The sequence below is a fragment of the Monodon monoceros genome, unplaced genomic scaffold (genome assembly GCF_005190385.1).
Source record: "Monodon monoceros isolate NGI ecotype Baffin Bay Population unplaced genomic scaffold, NGI_Narwhal_1 Super_Scaffold_6, whole genome shotgun sequence".
Lineage (NCBI taxonomy): Eukaryota > Metazoa > Chordata > Mammalia > Artiodactyla > Monodontidae > Monodon > Monodon monoceros.
Genome location: NW_021703783.1, coordinates 39,921,967 through 39,931,781, shown reverse-complemented (window position 1 = coordinate 39,931,781; position 9,815 = coordinate 39,921,967).

Sequence of the window (9,815 nt, the reverse complement as noted above, 5' to 3'; positions counted from 1 at the left end):
TAAGAGCACTAGAGGTTGGCTGTTGGAAGGAAGAGACTCATTCCAGAAGGAGGGAACAGGGTCAGGAAAAGCCCAGAGGGAGAGGATCCAGGGGTAGGTTTAGGGAACAGCAAGAAAAAGATGGATTTTAGAAAAAGAATCCTGGATTCTCAGGCGGGACAGGTAGTTTGGTTTGCCATAGTGGCAGGCCTGGAGTGGGTCTAGACTTGACTCAGGAGGAGTGGGGAGCCATGGCAGGTGTTTGAGCAGGAGAGTGCCCCATCAGAGTTGCAGCTGTGTGCTAGGTGCTCGGAGCAGGGAGCAACTGAAGCTGACCAGTGAGCTGGCGGCGTAGGCCTGTGCTGGGAGGGGTGAGCAGAGGGAGGAAGGATTGCCCCTTCGGGTCTGTCTCTGTCAGTGAGTCTGTGCAGGGTCAGGAGTCATGTGGCTGCCCCTCCCGCCCACCCACCCCACCAGAGGAGGTGGGAGTTAACCAGCCCAAAGCAGTGTGTGCGCAGCACCCACTGGGCCCTGAGGGGTCACAAGAGATGCAGGACAAGAAGACCAAGCCCACCCATAGGAGCCAGGGGCAGCTCCCTGGAAAGCTGCCTCTTCGAGGTGGAGCTTTTAGGAGCCCACTGAGCCCTTTCCTGCCACCCGAAAAATCCCTCCCACCCATCTACTCTCTAAGGACTGTTCTCACCACAAGAGATGCGTTGCTTAGATCCAAACTTTAGTCCTTGTAGTAGATTGAATGGTGGCCCCCAAAAGATATGCCCACGTCCCAGAATCTGTGAATCTGACCTTATTTGGCAAAAGTGTCTTTGCAGATATAATTAAGGATCTTAAAGTGAGATCATCCTGGATTATCCAGGTGGGCTCTAAATCCAACGACAACTGTCCTGATAAGATACAGAAGAGAAGGGCCTTCCGTAGCGGTCCAGTGGTTAAGACTCTGCGCTTCCACTGCAGGGGGCGCAGGTTCGATCCCTGGTTGGGGAACTAAGATCCCGCATGCTGTGTGGTGCAAAAATAAAAAATAAAATAAAAATTAAACCAAAAAAATGTTTTTTAAAGTTTCGGAAAAGGAGGCATGGATACATAGAGAAGGAGAAGGTGATATGAAAGCAGAAGCAGAGATCGAAGCGATGCAACCAGAAGCCAGCTGTTATTGTTATTATACTGATGCACGGAGAGGTTAAGTGATTTGCCAAGGGTCACACAGTTTCTGAGTGATGGAGCTGAGATCAGTAGCCAGGTTCCTGCCCACACCCTGAACCATTACAAGAGCCTTTCCCATCAGCTAAGTGCTCCCTGCTTTGCTTCTCTCACAACACTGCTCTGTTTCCTTCTTTCTGAGGACAGCCTTGTAACCAACGTCTTTCTGCCCCAGCTGCTGGGAACATCGAGTCAACACTAACACCCAAGTACAGCAATGGGACTACCCTCTATAGTCCCACCAGCTCTGTTTTCTTCCCAATTAAGGGGCCCTATTTTTCTATTTTATCATTAATGATAGCCTGCTTCTTTCTAGAGAGAATGCGGAAGGCATTCTTAAAGACGTGTATTAAAGATGTGTATTAAAGCATGTATTAAAGACGTAGCAGTAAGACCAACACAGAGAACTAAAACTCTGGGCCCACGGGAAACAGAGATTATACAAGGCTGACCGAGTGGCCACAGATGCTGTGATTAAGCGTCCGGGCAGCCAGGGCGGAAGAGGAAAGCTGGTCTGTTACCATCTGCAGGAAGCAGCCTCCTTTCTCAGTGGGAACAGAGTTTTTCCCTTTTAATAAACTCAAGTGAAAGTTGCTCACATGGTCCTTGGTATAGGGAACGCTGAGTGATGCGATCCACTGACTACGTCCTGAAATACTATTTTTGCAGCAAAAGGAAAGTGTATTTCGTGTGACTCTTGGCCAACGTCAAGGGCACCGCACTGAGCCACACTCAGGGAGGGTCATCCAAGAGAGAGACCAGCATGGTCCAAGGACAGACTGGCCAGAACTCGGAGACCCAGGCCTGGATGGATGGCTCAGCCCTTCAAAGCTGTGCCCTAAACATCCTCCACGGGCTTCGGTTTGTGAAAAATCGTGTTCCCTGAGAGCAGGGTCTAGTCTTTTCGTGTCTGCAGTGCTGCTAACGGCTCAATGCCCTCAACAGCTGAGCTGGTTGGAAAGGTGGGCAGAAGGATGGTTGGGGCTGGCACCACGCCCCCTTGCCTAGTGTGGCGGACACTTCCTTCGCCCCCCCATGTCTGCTCTTCCCTTCTGTAGAAGCAGTGGAGCCCTGATTTGTCACTGGGCACATGGGCACCCTGGTGTTTCCCAGCACCCCGGGCAGCTGGCCGTGGTCATGCAATAGGATAGCCAACAGGATGTGAGTGGAGGTCATGAGTCCAGCCTCCACTTTGGGGAGACACCCTCTCTCTGTCTCGTCCCCTCCCGCTGGCTGGAAGCCAGAGGTGGGGTTGGCAAGTCAGCGTGGATGGAGCTTGCCTGTCAGCGTGTAGAGCAGCAAGACAGAAAAAGCCTGAGACCTGATGCTGTGCAGCTGCTATGCCGGTCCTCGATGTTCCTACCAGGACGGTTTGGGACAGAAAACCAAGTTCCATCTGCTTAAGTCACTGACATTTTGAGTCTCTGATGCATGGAGAATGGATAGCCCAACTAATACCCCAGTAAACCTGGGAACTTGGGTGAAAATCCACCGTCTTTTGTCCCTGGGTGCTGGGTTCAACCAAGCAGTCTCCCTGAGGCTAGTTCCCAAGGAGAAGGACGGCTGTTCCCACTGAGGCTTTTCACGCATCACCTCATCCTCACAGCAACCTTGCAAGGGCCTACACACTGTCCCTATTTGGCAGATGGGGAAACTGAGGCTCAGAGACATGACCAAACCTGCACAAGGGCTCAGAGGCACTGAGAGGGGGAGCCAGTCTCAAATCCAGGTCTGCCTGCTCCAGAGTCTCTGCTCCCCTGACAGAAATGAGAATTGTTCACCGCTGAACCAAATGCAGACACGCTGTTCTCTGAGCGGGAGAGACCCGTGTCTACAGGAAATGCCTTGGTAAGCCTGCCTGGCGTCTGAGCTCAGATCCCCCAGGTCTGCGTGACGGGTTGTGACAGTCGGTCGGCAGGGCTCACCAAGCACAGTGGGGCTTCGCAGCCCTACTGAGGCCTGGTTCCCCAAAAAATCCACTGGGTGCGGGGCGTGGCGGGGACCCCACGGGAGAAGGGCCCTTGTGTGGGCAGTGACCCAGGCTGCAGTCAGCTGCCACGACGTTTCAGACCTCCTCCCACTTAGCAGCATAACTAGCACCCGGTTTATTGTGCTTACAGAGTCCAGGGCTCAGGGCGCGGGCACAGGGTGTGTTGGGGGTGGAGGCTGCGGCCTCAGTGCGGAGGACCCGAGGGGCCGAGGTGACTCAGGTGGACGTCCGGGGCTAGAATCATCCTCACTCCAGCTTCTTTCTTCACATGTCTGGACCAGACGGTTCAAAAGCTGACCTGGGCTGCCACTGTCAACTGGAGGATCCACGCAGGCCTCTTCACGTGGCTGCTCACAGCACGACAGCTGGGTCCCAAGAGGAAGTATCCGGAGAGGGTCACCGGGAAAGCAGCGTTCCCAGAAGCCTAGGCCAGCGCTGCCTGGTTTTTATGACCTAACCTTAGATATCATATGGCATTGCATCCACTGTGCCTATTGGTGAAGTGGTCTCAAGCCTACCCAGTTTTAGGGAGGGGACATAGATCCCACCTCAACGGCAGGAGTGCCAAAGAACTGGGGGCCATATTCTAAGCTGCCTCGTCCCATAACACCTGAGGGTATCTCTTCAGTCGACTTGCCTGTATGATTCCAGAGTGTTCTAATGTCAAAAAATAACTCCCCTTCCCATAGCTGATGCCCAGAATTCCCCTGGAGAGCTTTAGTCTTTGATCTTGAAGTGACTTTATTTTAAAACAAGCCCCCCCCCCCCACCCAGCCCCAGCCGCCATGGGGACTGCTATAGGCCTGACCCTCCTTATGCCTCAGTGTCGGCAGGTGGGCTCACCAGGTCTTTCCAGAGAGCAGCAGTGGCTAAGAGAGGAAGAGGGAGCACCTGGGCCATTGTGTTACACCAAAAGTCCATCCTTACTGGATGCCCGGGAAGGGGGAGGGAAGGAAAGAAGGGGGGGTCCTAAGGTCCAGGGGTAAACGTGGCAATGTCACCATTTAGCTGGTCCTCTCACAAGCGTCTGCCTCACCCCCACCTATACCCACTACCCCACATCCCACTGGCTTCTGAGAAACAGGACTCCTGTCCAACACTGTCCCTCTGAGGGTCCCTCCCCACTCCTATCCCCCAATCTGGGGTGGCCCTCTCTCTTTTAGAGCCAAAGATCTGTTGGGAGCAGATTCAGCATTGTTTTCCATTCAAACCAGCCTCCTCTGAATACTTACTGTATCAGCAGTGTAGGAAACAAGCCAATCTAGGTTAAGAAAAGGGGGTGGGATTCAGGGAATTAGATGCTTATAAAAGCATGGGTGGAGGCAGGAAGATGGAGGCTTCCAGTGGAATTGCTGGGTTCAAGGACACACCAACATTCCACCAAGTCACCATCCACAGAGCGGGAATTGCTTCAGCAATGGCCCCCATGGCACCTCCGCCTTCCAAATCCTGCACAAGTGCATCTCTTTGGCTCTACCTAATGCACTCCAGCTGCAAGGGAGTCTGAGAAGGGCGGTTTCTGGCTTTCTGGCCTCCACAGTGCAAAGGGCGCATTGAAAGAAGAGGGAATGGATGCTGAGATCCAGGGCACGGTACCCGGCACAGATGACAAGGAAGGAGTTTGCTGGACCCATGCCCCTCCTCTCAGGCACCTGCAGAAGGTGGGGTCTCTCATCTCCCCAGCACGTGTCCCCTGATTTACTTTTCCTGCTATTGCTGTGTCATCTCTAGAGCCATCAATCGCCCTGTGGGCTTCCTGGCCTGAGTAAGCTGACGTCCTCTCTGCTGCAAAGTAGAAGGAGATGGGGTGACCCTGGCTCCCTTTGCCACCGTGTCCCTTAAATCTCCCCCAAAGGCACATTTACTCCATAGGCAAATTTCTTTACTGAAACATTTACATAAAAGGGAATTACCTCTTCTGAGAGAAAATAGGTAACTCTCCAACTGACTTGGACTTTCCCTTGTGGCTCACTAAGGAATGTACCTAAAGACGAGGGCCTTTCCAAGGAAGGGACTTCCCTACACAGTGTACCCCCCTCCCACCTCTCCCTGCCTCTCCCTCTCCCTCCCTCCCTCTCCATCTAGCATCTGCCTCTTCCTGAAGGATCCTGCCCCCTGCACCTTCCTTCCTAAAGCCTCAGTTCTAGGTCCTGCAGCCTTAAATAGTGTCCCCCGTTTCAGTGGGGTGGGAGAGGAAGCAGTGCCTGGCTGCCTATCCCTACAAGCCCTGGGGGGTTGGGGGGTGGCTTGGAGGAAGTGGGGTGCAGTCCAGCCTGACATTGACTGGAATCCTCCCATTGGGCTCCTTTTCATGATTCCCATTAGAGGGAGCTAGACACCCACCAGTGCCTTTGCAGGAAGCTCCAGCCTAGAGGGGCACGGGAGCATCTCCCAGGGACCAGAAGTTTAGACAAATGAGACTCAGAGGAAGAGCATTCCCACGTTTTCAAGGTGCCTGTCCTGCTCCAGAGGTCATCGGGTCCCCATTAATCCGTCCAGAATCCTTCATTTCTTCCTGGTCCCCCAAGGCCTAATGGAATCAGAAGAGAAGGGCTCTGGCCTGGATTACCTTCTTTGGTTCAGAGCTTCCCTGGGAAGAAATGAGGGTTCTTTCAACTTCCCTAGCACACTTTCAGGGTGTCTTGGGAGCTTAGACAAGGGGTTTTAAGCTGAGACAGACAGCCCTCCCTCATTCCCACCACTGCATAAGTTAGGGGGTACGGGGGGGTCGGGGGTACATGGTAAGGGGAACATGGGGCGAGGAGAGTTTTGCCGTGGGGCTCCTTGGAAAGTGGCTTCCTTGCCCTCCTAAGAGAGCCTCCCAAACCCATCCTCCCTCTCTCCCAGGACCTGGACGGGAAGCCACAGCCCAGGGAGCTGCTGTGCCCTCTTGGGCCACACGAGGGCGCCAGTCTCAGGTGGATGCTGCACCACATCTGCCTGGAGAGAGACCACTGACTCCCCAGGCCTTGACAGACTGAGCCCACATCAAACCAGCGCTGAAGTCCGTCCTTCCTCTACACTGACCAGTTGGTGGAGCTGAAAAGCTCCCTTCACTGCTTAGCCCGGTGTGCGTGAGGTGTGTCCTCGCAGGTGAAAGCTTCCTGCCAACTCCAGGTGCTCCTCAGGATTGTGTTCCCCAGTCTCTTCTGACCCCACCCCCAATCACCACCCCGACTACTGGGCTAGACGTGGGGAGTGCAGATAGGAAGGAAGCACAGCCGGACTCACAGAGAGACAGACAGACAAACTGTCCCCAGAGTGCTGAGTGCTGCAGTACAGCTGTGCTCTTGTGAGCGTGACCTGGCAGGTGTGGGGTCCTGGGGTGGGCGCTACAGAACCCCAAACAAGAGGTGTGTTTGAGCTGAGTCTGGGGTTATGCAGGTAAACAAGTGGCTCCAGGCTGCAGGACCAAGGGCGCCCAGGCATGAAGGCAGAAAGATGTCGACACAGGCAGGGAGCTACAGGGAGCTGGGGTGGCTGGAGCAGAGGGTGAATGTGGGGACAAGATGGGGGATGCAGCTGGACAGGTGCACCTAGACGGGGTGGAGGCATAAACTAGGTTAAGGAGACTGGACTTTATCCAGAGGGAAATGGACAATCAGGGAATTATAGGCAGTAACGTGATTACAAGGCAATGCTGGCCAATAGAATTTTCTGCAGCGATGGAAATAGTCTGTATCTGCACTGTCCCATATGGGAGCCACTAGCCACACGTGACTACTAAGACTAAAGAACTGAAGTTGTAAATTCTACCTGATTTTAATGAATTCAATTGTAGCCACAGGTAACTAGTGGCTACAGTCCTGGACAATGCAGATCCAGAGGAAGGACTGGAAGGATGATTTGGAGGCAGGGACATTGGTTAAGAGGCTATGGAAATGGTCCAGGTAAGGGCCTGAAGACAGTGGCAAGGACATGGAGAGGAGATGCTAGAGGTGGATGCCAGGAGGACTCCCAGGGTGACCTGGGTGATGGGAGGCTTGCTGTATCATCACTGAGAACAGGGACCCAGGGTGAACAGGGGTAGAAGAGATGGCAAGGTCAACTTTGGACAAGCAGAAATTGAGACGCTTTGGGACATCCAGGTGTATGGGCATCTACTAGGTAGCTCTGTATGTGGCTCTGGTGCTCAGGAGAGAATTAAAGCTGGAGACAGAGATCTGTCAGTCACCAGTGGTCACAAACTGGCAACCATGGGCCAGCTTTGGCCACAGGTGGAAGTTGGGATTGGCTCACACCATTTTTTAATGGATCCTACATTTTAAAATCAGTAGAATTCATATAAAAATCTGGATTTCCATCTCCCCTTGAACAATCAGAAGATCTGACACCATCAGGCCTGAATCCCTCATGCAACAGCCATCTCAGGTCCCTTAGAGGGGCACCCTACGTTTCCCACCTAGCCCTCGTGGGCACTGTATTTGATCACCCGATAGTATATTTGGTAGCTATGGTAGCTGTGGTAGATGGTTTTGAAAGAAACTCACAACAATCCCCCCATCCCACAGGCCCCTTTACTGTGGCCTTTGCCCCTTCTTTCATTAAGAATCTCTCAATTTCCACTATTTTAAATCCAGCCACACAACCAACATGACAACCACCAGCCGTAACCACAGAAGCCAGAGTTACACTCAGAAATTAAAGTTCAGAACGTATAACATGGTAAAAACATACCCAGGGGCTTCCCTGGTGGCGCAGTGGTTGGGGGTCCACCTGCCGATGCAGGGGACGTGGGTTCGTGCCCCGGTCCGGGAGGATCCCACATGCCGCGGAGCGGCTGGGCCCGTGAGCCATGGCCGCTGAGCCTGCGCGTCCGGAGCCTGTGCTCCGCAACGGGAGAGGCCACAACAGTGAGAGGCCCGCGTTCCGCAAAAAAAAAAAAAAAAGACAAAAAAACATACCCAGGTAAGCTCAGATTCATCTAACAAAACATCTCTCAACCAATGCAATGCAGCCAACTTCCCCACAGAGCCAGCCCATCAGGCCTTCAAGCTTCCGAGCCTTGGCCCCCGGTCCCCACTCCTCAGCCAACAGCCCAGGCCACCAAGCCTATTCTCTGGGCCAGTTCATTTTAGCCAACAAGGTTGCTGGCAGTAGAGACTGGTCAAACCAAAGCAAACAAAATAGCTATTCAAGGAATGGGCTTCCTTCGTGACAATCACGCTAAAGGGAAACCAGCCAAGATCTATTGTGTTGCAGGAGCCACAGAGCACGGGGAACTCTGGGTAAAATAGTTGTGGCACACTGAAATTCTTGAATCACATTTGCATCCTGTATAAAATTCTTGTACATATTTGGCCACTGGTCCATGCAGAGATTTGTTTCACATAAGTAGTAGTTCCGAAATGTGTTTTTTTTAAAACTCTTTTTGGAAAAAGAAGTGAATTTAAATTTAGTAATGTGGCATTACAGTCCTTGGAAATAAAATTAATTTTATACTGTTGTTCTGACTAAAGGAAATGCACGATCCGAAGAGCCATGATTTATGCTTTTTTTCCAAAGTTCTTCTTCTCTTCCAAAGGGAAGGTTTTCAATGTTTCCCCAAAGGATGTTGGTTGGAATGAGGGTCCCATGGGAGGCTCCTTTAAAAAAAAAAAAAAGAGGAGGAGGGGGAAGATCAATTCTTTGGTCAAATCTGCTGGGAAGTGCTCGGTGCTTCTCTTAGAGTCATCATAATATTGGCATAGCAATGCCTCTTACAGGAACTGCAATAAAGAAACAATTTTAACTTTGCCGAACTCAATAATCCCCTAATTTATTAGACCACAGAACCCTATTTTCAAGCAACACCCATTAAAGTCCCTTGAGGCTGGAGGATCATGGAACCCACTTTAAGAAACACCGCTTAACCACCGGGGGAGGGGAGGTGGGGCATCAGCCTTGCTTTCTACCCAATGGTTTTGAAATATTCATCATTTCTCCCAAGTGACAAAGGACAAACTATAGTTTCTACTTTTAATTCATTTCTCCAACAATTCTTATAATATTTGGTGTCTGATAAAGATATTTTAAATGAAAAGATACGTTCAAATTTGGGACCAAACAGGCAGCACGATGCTCCTATTCGCCTGCCACCTGTGCCTTTGAAGTGGCTGTTTCTGCTCCAGCCGTTTCCACAGCCTCTGGACCTCGCTCCCAGGTGTTGGAACACGCTGTTCCAAACTTCAGCCAATCACACAGCCCTGCCCTCTCCACCCAGCTTGCACACAGGAGAAAAAAATGTGCTTTTTTTTTTTTGCAAACCCATGAAGTGATATCTAAAGAACGGACAGTATTGAAAGCATTTGGAGTTATTGGATTTCCTCACAAAACCTCATTGTTGCTAAATCCAAAAGGTGAGCATGACGATGTCTAGCAGTCTGCCGACTATCCCCCTTAAACTTTGCCGTCATTTCTCTAAATCTTCCATTCATGCCAGCAGCATGTCCTGTGATCGAACTCCAAAGTGCCTCAGCTAGGTTCTAGCACATTTCTGCGAGCTAACACATCTTTCACTCGAGAGAACTAAGGGGCTAGAATCCATTTATACTTTCTTCCTCCTCCCCACGCTGTGATCAAAGAAGAAGTTTAAATTCAAAATTTTAATTCATTCAAAAATCGATTTCCTCATAGCCTTCTGTGTGCA